General features: G+C 45.6%; 1 protein-coding gene across 1 annotated transcript in view; it reads right to left on the bottom strand.

The window, feature by feature from the left end:
- Window positions 1-10,963, bottom strand: part of Slc8a3 (solute carrier family 8 member A3) — a 135,314-nt gene extending 124,351 nt beyond the window's left edge. Inside the window, exon 1 of the mRNA XM_052185537.1 lies at window positions 10,406-10,963. The gene's annotated coding sequence lies outside the window, so the exon portion shown is untranslated. The remainder of the gene's footprint in view (window positions 1-10,405) is intronic.
- Window positions 10,964-14,107: the final 3,144 nt, after the last annotated feature.

Here is a 14,107-nt window from a genome sequence, read left to right as displayed (position 1 = left end):
TATCGAATAAAAAAGTTAAAGCCAACAACAACAACAAAAAGAACATATTCAATGCCTGGCATTGTGCTAGGAACTTTTGTTTCATCTGTTAACACCTCACAGTGCCACAGTGAGCTGGACATCATTCTGTGTTTTAAAAATGAAGATATGGGGGTTCAGTGGTAACTCACAAGAGACCTATTAGCCAAACAAGTAACACATCTGAGCTTTTAAACTCAGTATGTCAAATGCAGGGCCTGTTTCTAAACTCCAGGGAATGAGAATATGGTGGAATAGTGTAGCAACCTGGGTCTCAAGACACTCTGCCTTTTTGGGAAGCATTCCCTAATGATGTCCTCCTCTACTTTAAAAATTACTTATTTGTTTTGTCAAGACTTGATTAGCACAGAAACATGTTTACACTGTCTTGAGATTATCCGTGTACAGACACAATGTCTACATTTTTCTAAAATGAGGAACTGCAACTCAACTCAAAGAAAATTTTGTTGTTTAACTTCTTTTAGAAAAAGTGTTTATTATTCGCATGTATGAGTGTTTTGTCTACATGTGTGTATGTGCATTACCTGCATAAAGTGCCCATGAAGGCCAGAAGAGGGCATCAAATTCCTAGTTACTGAAATGACAGACAATTCTGAGCTGCCATGTAGGTGCTGGAAATCAGATCCTATGCAAAAGTAGCCAGTGGTATTAATTACTGAGCAATCCATCCATCCTGTTCTCAATGAAAATCTATTAATCTGGGCTAAGATGTTGAACTTTGACATCCTTTGTCACTATGAAGTTCCATGATTCAAAGATACATTATAATTTATTAAACTCATAAAATCCAGTTAATCTGGGGCACCACCAATGGCAAGAATAGTCCAGAGACCTGGGAAGAGTGGGGCCTCTGCTTAGGTGAAGTCTGCTTTCCTGTTAATGAATCTACATCTTCACATAGTCCTCCTACAATTGCAGACCAAGATTTAAGTAATTCTATATTCTAGAGATGTCTGTGCATCAAAATACCTTTTGAGCTCTGAAAAGTGTAAAAATATAGATTCAACCTGAGCTCTAAGTTTAGGTTTCCTAGTAGCAGAGCCTAGATATTTGTATTTTTATAAAGTTCCTCCATTGATCTCTGAGCTACTGCTAAGGAAGGAGGGAAGGAAGGAAGGAAGAAGGGAGAGAGGGAGGGAAGAAGGAAGAAAGAAGGAAGGAAGGAAGGAAAGAAAGAAAATCAGAAGAAAATCTTTAAAAAGATTTTCATAAGAAAATCTTAAGAAAGAAAAAGATACGTATCACAAGGATTTCAACCATTAAGGATTTTCTTGGACCAGGAGGACTTCCACTACATCATGAGTTGATCTACAAGTAATCACAATAAAGTCCTGCTGCACAGTAGGCAAGCATCTCACTTCATGAACTCCTATTTGCTTTCATGCTTTGACAAGGACAGTATTCTCCATTTACATAAGGATATTTTTCCTTTGCTGCTCTCTCTAAATTTGCCGTTTTATACTTTTACTGAAGATACTTAAAATAGAGTTCTCCTATCTTCACAGGAAAGGGATGCTGCTCCCTTGTGTACAGCAAAATGTATTTCTAGTTATGTTTCCTTTTAGAGGTAACAATACAGGTCATCTCTTGATTCTGTGATCTTCTGGTTCACGCATTCACTCACAAACTCATCCTTGTAGGCAGCTTAGTTGTATGACACAGGCTGGCTTATTGTGAGAAGATTAAACCTTTGTTCTAAATTTATTTTTACCCACCCACAAACTAAAAAAAAAAAGTAAGTTCTAAGAGGGCTTAGCGATTTTTATATGAGATTTCTCTATCCACATTGCCTGAATTAGTATCTAGCATATAGTAGATGCTTAGTATAGATTTACTGAATGGATGTGCAAAAATCTTAGTAAGAATCACATCCAATGATTTCCCCAACCCTTGGCAATGTTCTACTGGAGGTTGGAGAACCATCTGTCAAGAATGCTGTGAGCAAAGATTTCCAAATTTGAGTAATATGAACAAAAATATAATCCTCCTTGAAGCACACATTGCGTTGGAGCAAAGTGACAGAAAACTGAATAATTAGGACAAAGCAAGTATTATACTTGTGAGTATGTACAATCATGTGTCAAGAAAGTTTGAAGAAGAAAGGGTTAGAATGGCATGGGATCACTGGAACCAGTTCCATGCCCCAGCTAACACTGTATCTATGACTCGAAAACTGGATGGGTGATAGCCGGGGGAAAGCCAGTGTACTAGCAACATGGAGGCAGGAAGCCCATGCTAGAGGGAAGGTGTGGAAGCTTGAATAAGCACAATCAGAAAACGGCAGACAATGTGAAAACAGCTGCAGAAGTTGGTAGAGTATCTCTAGAATCCTTGAATGCCTGGCCAAAGAATTTGGGCATCGCCTTGGAGAATATGAGAAGCAATATAGGCTGAAAGTTTTCTAATCAGATGAGAGATATGGTTGGTGTTTTCTTTTAGACAAGTAGTCTGCAGTGGTCGAAGCATGGAAACTCCATGGATGGACAAAATTAGGGCCTACTGGAAGCTGAGACCAGTTTAGACTTACTTGGCACTAGGCAAGAGAGAGAGGAGAACCAGATGCTGAGGAAGACATAGGTTTCAGAGCTACCTAAGTACAATCAGTCTAAGCGAGAGAACAGTGCCAACAAGGTGACAGGGAAAGAAAGGAATGAAGAGTTGCAGGAAGCTCATCACATCAGCATCTTCTCCATCAACACTGGTCCTGCAATGCTCCTTCTTGCTCAGAGGTCCAGGCTCAAAGAAATGGAAGCTGGAGGCATCGGCAGCAAAGCATCCAAGCCATACACCTGCTGAACTTAGGACTTAATGGAACACTGGACAAATAAGACCAACAGGAATACTCAGCTCTCCAGGAAGAGGGCAGGAAGTCCTTGGAATTGAACCAAAGCACAAGTGTTCTCCTCAGTCTAAGAGAGGTGAAGGGTTGTTTGTTGAGTCAGTAACACAGATATGATAAGCCTTGGTGACACACTGATGGGAGAGTACCTGTCCCCATGTTCAACAAGCTAACAGAAGTGTCCACAAGATCAGTATCTAAATTCTAGCAAAAGCTCCAGGGACTTAAAAAATGTATTGGGGACATCAGAGAAGGGGTGAGGTTGAACATCTCTTGTCTGTCAAAAATAAGAATGTAGTTCATACAGAAGGAACTAAATCTATGGGATGTATCCCTCCTAGGAAGTAATGCTAGGAGGATTTTTTTTTTTTGAAAATTAAAAACAAAAGCCAAAATGTTAAAATTAACTCAAATTCAAGTCTAAGTACAAGAAAGCTTTATTCTGGCTATTGATTCATTGGTAGTGGGTGGCAGAGGTTTTGGTATCTGTTGAGTATTTGTTGTATGCCCATCAAACTTGAAGGTTCTTTGAAGATCATGATACCTGCATGTGTTCTCAGATATACTGGGTACAAGCATGTGTCACACTCTGGTCTAACCTCTATCCAGTGAGAATTACTGTGTCACACTTTGGTCTAACCTCTATCTAGTGAGAATTATATACCTCACCTTGCCTACTGCAACAGTATGACAGCTGACAAGCTTGTCCCATCCCTTATAATCTGCTTCCCACAAAACAAGGTGATTTTTTTTCTGAGACAGGATCTTACTATATAGCCCACACTGTACTTGGAGTTCCTATCTTGTTTTAGTCTCTTGGTGCTGGGATTATAGGCTACTGCTACCAAAACCAGCCAGAAATGTCTTTTTAAAACATCTACTGCAGAGATCGTGCCATTCCCTGCATCCCTGCTGTTTTGGAAACTCTTTTTCCTCTTCTAACTCTGAATTTTCTGACTTTACCACCTGTTGTTATACTCTAAGCTCCACTAAGATAAGGTTATCTAATGTTTCTTAAAAAGCTAGCTATGGATCTAACTGTGGACACATCCACATATGTCATATTTTTTTTTCATTTTATTTAGGTCTCAGATGCCACCTTCCTTGCCAGTCTCTCCCTGCTCATCCTGAGGGTGGCTCTTCTCCTGGACTCTTTGTCATATTACATTTCGTATCTTTCATAGCACATATCAGTTTCTGAACACATTGTTGGTTTTGTCGATTTGCTTGTTGGCTTATCAAGGAATAAAAATTCTATTTGGGCAAGGAATGTACCCTCTCCATTTACCACAGTGCTTTAGGAGGGTTCAGTAAGTATTGAATGAATGAATGGATGAATGAATGAATGAATGAATGATGACTATAGGACTAAGTGATTCAGAAACCATGGATATTGAGAGGAGATAGATAATGCCCCTCTAAAAACACTAAGAGAACGACTAGAACCACGTGGTTTTAGAGTATAATCTAAGTTCAAATCAACACAGTTCCCCCTCTGAACTCTAGCCCTCTCTCCTGCACCTCCTTCTAGAGTACGTAATAATAACAAACAATATTTATACGGCATCATTTACTCAACTAAGTTTTAGCCGGTTGATGTGCCAAGAGTTTACAAAGGCTTCCTCCCTTGAATGATCTCGTTTTAGCTTTCTTGTGAGGGTGATCACACAGATGAAGAACACACCGGATCGTGTTCAGTCAACTGCCAAGGTTTCTACACCAGTAAATATGGAACCAAAACTAGACCTTCCTCCTCTGACTACATAAGTCTCCTTGTACCAGGCCTGAAGGAGTATGTCAGATGAGGAAGGGCTGTGAAAAAGCAATCCCTGAACTGAAAGGACATTGGGGTAGAGGATAGACACGTGTGAGAATCATAGCGCAGCCTAGAGCAGATGTTGCTTTTCTTCCTGCCCCTGGCTGTTTCAGAGAGTCTACCTCCAGACTCTAGTGTTGATGTTACTCATGGAAACAGTGCTGATATACTTCTGACTTGTGGCTGAGTCGTACAGGGAGGCTGGGAAACACAGTCCTTCACGCTAGTTTTCTTTAGACTACTCTCCGACGCTTGATTCATCTTAATGCCATTTCATTTAGCTGAAGTTTTAAAATGTTGAAATATGGAACTCAATCATATCATTGCCTAAATGAGAAACAAATGGAGTCTGGCAAGCAGCCAGGGTCATATCTCTGAGACAGAGTTGGGGGCTTCTCTCATACAGTCAACTATCTAATAGTATGTGGGCCTCCCTTTCACAAGAAGCAACTTCTATTTGCTGTCTTTGAAGCCATGCTCTCTGTCTTAATTCCCTCCATGATACCCTTTAAGTTCACCCTTGCCCCTGCCCCATTAGTTCCTTCTAAGGAGCAAAAATGACACAGGTACAAGGTGGTTCTTCCAAGGAGTATGGTAATGTAGGTAGTGTGGGCAGAGCTTATGGAAGGCCCCAAGGCACTATTTTGTACCAAATTCTTAAGAGTTTACATAATTTTAATGTGTTCTTCACCCTAGGAAGAAGAGTGTTGAGGTTGAAACAGGATGGTTGGAGCATTTGGGGGCCTAGAGCACTCACTGCCAATCATTTTGAGAAAGCCCTAAAGTATTACAATAGAAGGAAACTAGGGACTGAACCCTGAGGACGCTCAGCTAAGGTACACTGAGTATATTCTATTCTTAAAACCGATGGACATCCTGTTGTAGGCAATGCTCAAGGAGCTGGTAACAAGGCATAGGTACAGGGAGCTAAAGACACAGGCTATAGGAACATCCTGGCCACCAGGGAAGACTGCCCAGAAATGATGGAGAAAAGGAAAACTGGGAAGGGGGCAGATTCTTTGAACAGAAGTGAATGAAGAACCATAGGAGAGACTCACCCACCAGAAGCCCAGTAAAGAAGTTCTAAGGAGCTAATGGTCAATGCTATCTGTTAGAGAGGAATATGGGGTGAGAGAGCAAATGTTCACGATAATTTGGAAGGTTAGAGGTCCTAGAGTAGAAGGTGGGGAAAGGAAGAAAGTAATGAGGGATTGAGAGACAAGGAAATTGACTAATGATGACAATGAGGCTACTGTCTCAATCATTTAATAAAGGTAAGATAAGAGGATGGTGGCGAGGCGGGAGGGGACAGGCAGCACTCTGTTTAGAGAGGGATTTGTGGAAAGACAGGATTCTGTGTTAAAGGAGCAAGATATTCCAGATAAGAGAAGGAGTTCAGTTTAGGAAGAGAGTGGCTGCTATCAGGAAAAGAGATAGAGGGTAGGGATTCCTGGTCCTGAGAGTAATGGCAGGGTAGAAAGGGGAGCTGGGTGGACAGATTCGACTCAGAGGAGGGGTGTTGACTGCATCACAGTCTTCTCCTTTCTATGGGACACTGAGGCTGTGTCCTCTCGAGGGATTTAGAAAGTACCATCTGGAAGCTGGGGTAGAATTAGCTTCTAGTCCTGCTTCTGGACCCAGTCCTTACACGACCTGGCACTTTTCTGCACCCAGGGCCACCTTACTTGTCAATCCAAGTGACTAGTATCTCCTTGGCCTGTTGCATACTATGACTAGGATGAAATGAAGATAGTTTTCTTAGTAATTGTGAGTCTGTGAACACCAGCCAAGTATCCAGGATCCTGCAATTAGATTTATCCACTCCTCCTACAGTCCTTTAAAGAAATCTATCTTCATACACATGTGAATTTTTAAATCCAGAAGTCTTGCTCCGTGGTCTCTACAGAATTAATATAAATGTAAGTCCTTCTCATTCTCCCAGGCTCCTTCTCTGGGGGCCTTTTATATCCTCTAAGACCTCCCCATTTCTCATAGTTCTGGGTTTCTCTTGCTCTGTGCTCAGAAAGTATGCCTTATACATCTACAGCCATTTCTTCTTTCTGAAGCTTCTCTGCTCAGGGCTGGGTTCAAGACACATGAGTGTATGAACAGTCAAACATAAACCAACCTTATTAAAGAAAAGTAGTAGATCGTCTTCCTTGAAAGAACATTGTAGAGCCAAAGAAAGCACCAGGAACTAGGCTCAATCAAAAGTATAAGAACACTAAAGTTTGTGCATGAAAACAGAGGAACTGCTTTCTCCACCAGCCTACTTGGGGATCTACAGAATCTTCCCATGGGCTCTACATTTCAGTTTCAGCCAGTTTCTGCATATTATATAAAACAACAATTTGATCCTTCTGGAGTTAAAACCTTCCTAATACCTCACTGGAAAAATGCAGTTCCTTAGCCTGGAGTGCAAGACCTTCACAGCTTACCCTCCCTCTCTTTCTTCTCCCTGCTTTCAGCAAAGCTAACCTGAAGCCATCTTTCCTTTCTGGCTTAGTTGTTCCCTGAGCCAGAAAGGAAGGATTTCTTAGTTGTTCCCTGATTTGATCACCCCGAGGAGAGGTGATCATTTCTATTTACTTCTACTGATCTGCCATTGCCCCTCATGGGGCAGAAATCACTTTATACAGTAATTGCCTATTCACTGCTTGGTTGTGTCTGCTAGAATGTATGTTTATGAGAAAAGGAAGCATTTTATGTTGCTTGCCTCTGTACCTAGCTCTTGTCTGGCAGAGTTGGTACTTGCTGGTTGCTTGCTTGTTCAATAAATGTCTCCCCAAGAGAACAAGTGAAGATTTTCTCTTTGGGAGAAAGTATTTCACCCCCTAGGCCAAACAACAGGGCTTGAGTAAGAGGAATTGCCCCTCTCTACTTATCAAACTTAGTAATGTGAAGAGACATCAAGATGGTGACATCTTCCAAATCCTGATTGTGGACAATGGATGTACCACGCAGGGTGACAAACAGTGACACAATTGCCTATGGACAATACCCATCATTGTGACCAGAGATTACGCGCGCGCGCGCGCGCGCACGCACACGCACACACACACACACACACAGTTCTGTACAGGAATAGAAGAGGGTTGTGATAAGTGAATCTGGCTGTCATCTCATGGAGGGGCCCAGTGAGAAGGAATTTTATTTTGTAATATTACAGATTAAATAAATATCCTAATCAGATTCTTCACTGTTGAACTACAACCTTGTCTTTCTGTCCCTCCCCCAAACACCAATAGTTTGTTGTTGTCAATGATGGAATCTCACTAGATTGCCCAGACAGGCTTTGAATTTATAATCCTCCTGCTGAGATTACAGACCTTTGCTGCCAGGCATGGCTTAATTTTATAAACAGAAAGAAGCCAACAGCAGCAAAACAGAGCTGGTTTAAGAAAACTTCTCTCCCTTCTCCTACTGGGAGTAGAAGACACCCAGGGAGGGGAAGATGTAACAAATTCCTCTGATTCCATCAGTTTAATCAGACAATTACCAAGTGCCTGCTCTACGCTGACGAGGGACACAAGGACACAGTGTAGACTAAGGCAAGCCTTCTCTCCTCACTCCCTGGAGGTCAGTGTCCAGAGCTGTGCTCCCCGCCCCCCACCCCCACCACTCAGCCATGTCCGTAAAATTCAGTTGCATCATAGATGACTTCAAAGTTGTGGGTTCAGATGATGGGTGTACAAAATAAGGAAATCTAGCCTGGTCAGAGAGAGAAGGAATGGAAAGCTTTCTTGGGGTAAGGAATGTTAAGAGCTGGTGGGGAAAAAACAATAAATATTCCATGTAGAGGGACTTGCACCATGGCCTTCTGGTCTTCAAGAAAGAACCTCTACAATCAAGTCCCAGTTATGCAGGCTCTGCTCCCTTAACCCACACTTAAACACACACACACACACACACACACACACACACACACACACAGTTCATTTATTTAAAGAGTCTTGTGTGATGCAGTGCGGACCCAGGGTGACCAGTCCCCATCCAATTACCCAAAGCTCTGGTCATTAACCATCATCTTTTGCAACACTGCAAGGCCTGAATGTAGGGACAGCTTCCTCTCAAAGTTAGATGAGCTAGCCAGAGGCTGCCAGCAGGGTGGGAAGGTGGGGGAGAAAGGTCAGCAGGAGGTCACTGGTCCATACTTAGTGAACTGATCCCCCCCCCCCCAATTGCAGGAAGAGCATGGCGCAGCCGCTATATTTGAAAACCCGAGGTAAACAAGAGCACAGCTCAAGTGGATGGGGCACGACAGCTGTGGCAGATTAATCACAGGAGCTGCTGCATGTCACCAGGTCGCCAGAGGCCTGCAGGCTTCCCTTTTGGTACCCCACCAGAAGATCGGATGTGTTCCCATTATGTATCCACAGCTTTCCCCCTTTGGGGGTTTCTTGACCACCCAGGAGCTGGGCACCTGGTGCCCAGCTGCAGCCTACATTTCTGATAAATTGCACCCAATTTCAATCTTTCTGCCTGGGAAACCTTAGCACCAAACGTTCCAGATGCTTGTTTGTTAATTTCCGAAGGAGAAAGAGAAAGAGAAAGAGAAAGAGAAAGAGAAAGAGAAAGAGAAAGAGAAAGAGAAAGAGAAAGAGGAAAAGGAGAAGGAGGAGAAGGAGAAGAAGGAGGAGGAGGAGAAGGAGAAGAAGAAAGAGAAAGAAGGAGGTTAAGAGGCAAGCAGTGAGTGAGGAAATTTACAGCACTGCATTAAAGGCGTTTGTTCTATCCCCCCCCCCCCTTCCCGGTTAAAAATAAAACACAACGGATGAAAAAGAAAAACTACCTCCTCCCTGAAACCCCTCTAGCAAATCATTTTCAACCTCTGCCCCAGCAGTGGGCTCAGGTCCTCAGGGCAGGTCAGCCAGGGCCTACAGAAGCAGCCTGGCCTTTAAATGAGGGCTCCTGCCTGCTACTGTGTGTGTGTGTGTGTGTGTCTGTGTGTGTGTGTGTGTGTGTGTGTGTGTGTGTTGAGGAAAGAAGGGGAGCTTAGTTACATACTTTCACAGCTCTCCACGCAACCCTAGATCTCTCAGACTACCAGGTGCAATGGGCTGCGGTTATGAGCCGGCTGCGGTTATGAGCCGGCGGCGGTGATGGAGTCCCAATATTGGGGTGCGTGTGTGTGTGTGTGTGTGTGTGTGTGTGTGTGTGTGCGTCGTGCGCGCATGCGCGCGCGCGCCCAGGGAATAACGCGGTCCCCCTCCTAGCTCCAGAACCCGGTGGGCACTCAGCCTCAGGAGCTCACACGCCCTGACACCCGCGAGACACACATGTACATACACAACACACACACACACACACACACACACACACACACACACACACACGGCCAGGAAGCTTCCTCATTGCGCTACCCTGCCACTAAGCCATCAAACTCAAAGCAGGACTGTACACACGTTTCCAGTACTATGGCTCACAGGCATCTCTCGCGGCACCCCCAGCACCCTAGCTTAGACACCCTCCCAGATTCTCCCGCAACACCGCATATACAACATATACTTTCCCGGGCACCCTCCCCCACTTTTTCTGGCTCTAAACACGCCGCAAGGCACCACATGCGAATGATCTTGAGAAATAACTTAATGATTCTTCTCTACCAGGGATCCTCTCCGGAGCATATCAGGCTCGAGATCTCTGGCAGGCATCCCCTGCCTTTGCAGCCCTCCAGAGCTTGGGGATTGTAGGCTCATCCCATTACTCACAGATTCCCCTTAGCCTCCAGAGCTCGATGGGCAAGTAGGCGGGCTAGGAAGGTGCACGATGCCCGCGCCGCCCGGCTCCTCACCGGCCGCAGCGGCTCATCGCCCCCGCGGGCTGCGGGCCGGCTGCAGCGGCGTCCGGAGCATGATAGTCCGCCGCGGCTGCCGGCCGGAGCTCGTGGGCTAGCAGCTGTCAGGCGGCTACCAGGCAGCGCATCTGGAGCTTGATCGCTGGGGTCAGGGGGCAGGGCGCGTTGTACAGACCCTCGGCGCCCAGCCAAGGCGCAGGGACTGCCCGAGTGGCCCAGGCAAGGCCCGGAGTCCCGGCCGCCGTCGCCTGGGGATCCCTGCGGGAGGGGTGGGACTGAGAGCAGCGCGGCGCGCCCTGGCGGCTCGGAGGGACCCCAGCGGGGGCTGACTGCCGCGTCGCCCGGGCTTTCCCCAGGCTGGGAACGCGCGGCTCAGCCTCGCCCGGCAGTCACCACCGGAGACGTCTCGGCCTCGCCGCGCACAGAGGGGACGAGCGTAGGGTCTGGTTTCTGGGCGAGCCTAGCGCTTTGCCCATTAAGCCTCCGCAAGGAGCCAAATAAAAAAGCCAATCTCCAAGCCTCCAAACTCAACGTCACCCTATCAGCTGGGAGACAGCTACACCGAATGACAAGCCGCGCATATTTAGCCTCGCGCGCGGAAGGGAGTTTTCCACAGCGCTTCTCGGAGGGCCTGGGACACCAAGCACGGACCTAGCGTGCAGAGAGTCCCGGGAGATCGAATGCGGATGCAAGCCCTACCCGGAAGCCACCAACCCAGCCGTTGAACCTGAAGCCTAGAGCATCGGAGCTGGCAGCAGCTGCAAGGAGGCGATTCTTCTGACCTGGATTCCCCGGAGTTGGAAGTCCAGAAGTCCCTGCAGCAGGCAAGAGCTCGTCACTGGCTTTCCTCTTGTCCTCCGGAGACGCCGCCGCCGCCGCCGCCGCCGCCTACAATCCCGACATTAAGTCCCCTTCAAACACATTGTGGTTTTTAAATATAGCAGGGAATGATTACCCAGGCAGGGTCCACCCAGGCCTAGAGGAGGACTTAGAGGAATGGAGGTTGGCAATGTGAGGGGGGGCTTCTTTTTCCTCTCCCATTTATCCCCCCCACACACACACACACACACCCTTCTTGGTGCAGAACTCACCCTGTCATTTTCTCAACCCAAGTCAAGCAAGAGCTTTGTGAGAGATGCTTGGGTGAGCACTGCTCTGTTGGCTTTGGTGGTTTTTTAAGGCTAAAAATAAAAGGAGGCTGCCTTTCAAATTGCTGCTTACTCTGGGCCTGGAGACCGAGCAGGGATAATCTTTTGATGCAGCAACAGAACTACGGTTTGGGGCTTGGCTCGAGAGTAGTGTACACACACACAGCCTTGAATCAGATGCCTGTAATTTCTGCTATATTTGTCATGCGTGGTCCTGGTGGCAGGAGGAGTAGGCAGACATGGCTAAGGATGGGATTTCGTGTCCTCAGCTTATTGGTGTCATCTGGCAGCAGTGAAATGAGAGTGGAGGCTGGCCCTTTGTATAGAACCTCAGAGTGAAGGGGCAGAAATTGTTCTTGAAGCTTCTGCTGCCTGAAGCCAAGTATAAGAGGAATCAGACAGTATCATATCTCCTGAGCAGGGTTGGGGCCAGTGAATTTGGTTGCATTGTTTGATATCATCCTCACAGAAGGCTATGAAATACACACAATTACTACTTCCACTTTTCTGTTGACCTTTTGTCTAGAAGTTAAACAGCTATCCTAAGGCGACAGGCAGCAGAGTCAAGGATGGTAAAGGGGACACCAACTGGAGTCCTACTGACAAGCAGCAAGGGAGATACCACAAAGCATGGACAAACCTCCAGCTCCCTGATACCAATCAGGGAGAAGCATCTCTTTAACAAGGTTTGGTCCAAAGAGATTGTGCGTATAAGTGGTAGAAAGCACGTGAATGAAATATACTCTTGGGGAGAGCTTAGTGCAATGTTCCTTTAGACAGGAGGTGATTCTGTCCTGAATTTGGGCTCCTTGTGGACTACTAGGAGTGCTTTCAGATAATTTATAGGCCTTGAATCTTGGTGATTTTAAGGGCTCCGATTCTGGCGTTGTAGGATTTCAGTGACTTCAAAGGATGGGAAGGTTTCTTACCCACCAGGCAGCAGGGCTGGTCTTGATTTGTCTGCATGGAGTGGCAGGGTCATCTAAATGGGTGGATGTGTGCAAACTGGGATAGGTAACTTTTAGAGATACCTCAAATCTTTTATAGAAGAGAGAGCTTCTGTGACTCAGTCATTTTCCTGGAATGTGGCGGTGACTGAGGGTGTAAATGAGGAGGTGGGGGTGGGAGTGTTTGTGGTGGTACTCAGAACACTAAAATACTGAAATCACCAGAAACTTTTTTCAACAAAATTGGGCCAATAAACCACACTGCAATGACACAATACTATAGAAAATGCTGGTGGGTGGGGATCCTCCACCCTCCAAGTTGAAATGTTGACTGACTTGTGCAGACAATCACAGATGCTGTTGAGTTCAAACGTATAAGATGCTGATGCAGCATTCTGTGTAGTGACTTGGAAAGGTTTCCATGATGTATGAGAATGAGGGGAAAAAAGTAGGAGGAGAGGGAGTAAGGGAGGGAATGAGGAAGACAGGGAAGCAAGAAGACAGGGGAGAGAGAGAGAGGAGAGAGAGAGAGAGAGAGAGAGAGAGAGAGAGAGAGAGAGAGAGAGAGAGAGAGAGAGAGAGAGAGAGAGAGAGAGAAATATGAATAGGTAGCTATGCCCTGTCAACATAAAAATACATAAAAAATTTTAAGTTGCTGTTCTTGGTGGTGGGATTTCTAGTGGTATATTTTCTTTTTAGATAAACTTTATTGAGGCATAACTTATGTGCAATCAAGCCACTTGTTTCAAGTGCACAAGTAGATGGTTCTGTGGCACTTTGGATATTCAGTGTCCTGATAAAATAAAGGCTTGCTTCTAAAGTGCTCTTGAGAGGTGAAGGCTGCTAATATGTGGAGGGTTAGTGAGAAGTCTTCAGGTTATTAGAGATGAACTCAATTGTGAGGGGAAGGCTGGATGCGTGGGTAAAGTGCTTGGCTTGGTGTGCAATCATGAAGATCTGAGTTTGGATCTTCCAGAACCCATGTAAAAAGCTAGGTATGGAGGCACATGCCTGTAACCCCAGTGCTGGACAGCAGGTAGGGATAGGCAGAAGGGTCACTGAAGTGCATTGGCCAGCTAGGCCAGATAAATAGGCAGCTTCCGTTTCAGTGAGAGACCCTGTCCTGAAAAATAAGTTAGAGAGCAGTATCTGAAGATATCCAGCATCGACCTCTGACCCCTACACATGCACACACATGCACCAGCACACATATGCACATACGAGACTATGGGGTCATAGCTCTCCTTTTCTGTCTTGTATTTCCTGACTGTGAGGCAAACATTCTTCTTGCTTTGCTATGTGCTCTGGCCATGCTATGCTGCTGTCCTAGGTGACACTAAGTAACTGCATCCCTACGTAGAGTCATGGGTTAGAGTTTCCAGGACAAACATTTTCTCTATCTTAGACACATGCTACAACAATGCCGTACTGACTAAAACAATGAGTTTGGTTAAATTGCATACAAGTAAAGCAACAACAAAATCAGAATATAGATCCTTTCCAGTCTACTGTTCACTGACC

This window comes from Apodemus sylvaticus, chromosome 6 (genome assembly GCF_947179515.1).
Source record: "Apodemus sylvaticus chromosome 6, mApoSyl1.1, whole genome shotgun sequence".
Classification (NCBI taxonomy): Eukaryota; Metazoa; Chordata; class Mammalia; order Rodentia; family Muridae; genus Apodemus; species Apodemus sylvaticus.
The sequence above is the reverse complement of the archived record's forward strand: the minus strand, read 5'-3'. Positions and strand labels throughout refer to the sequence as shown.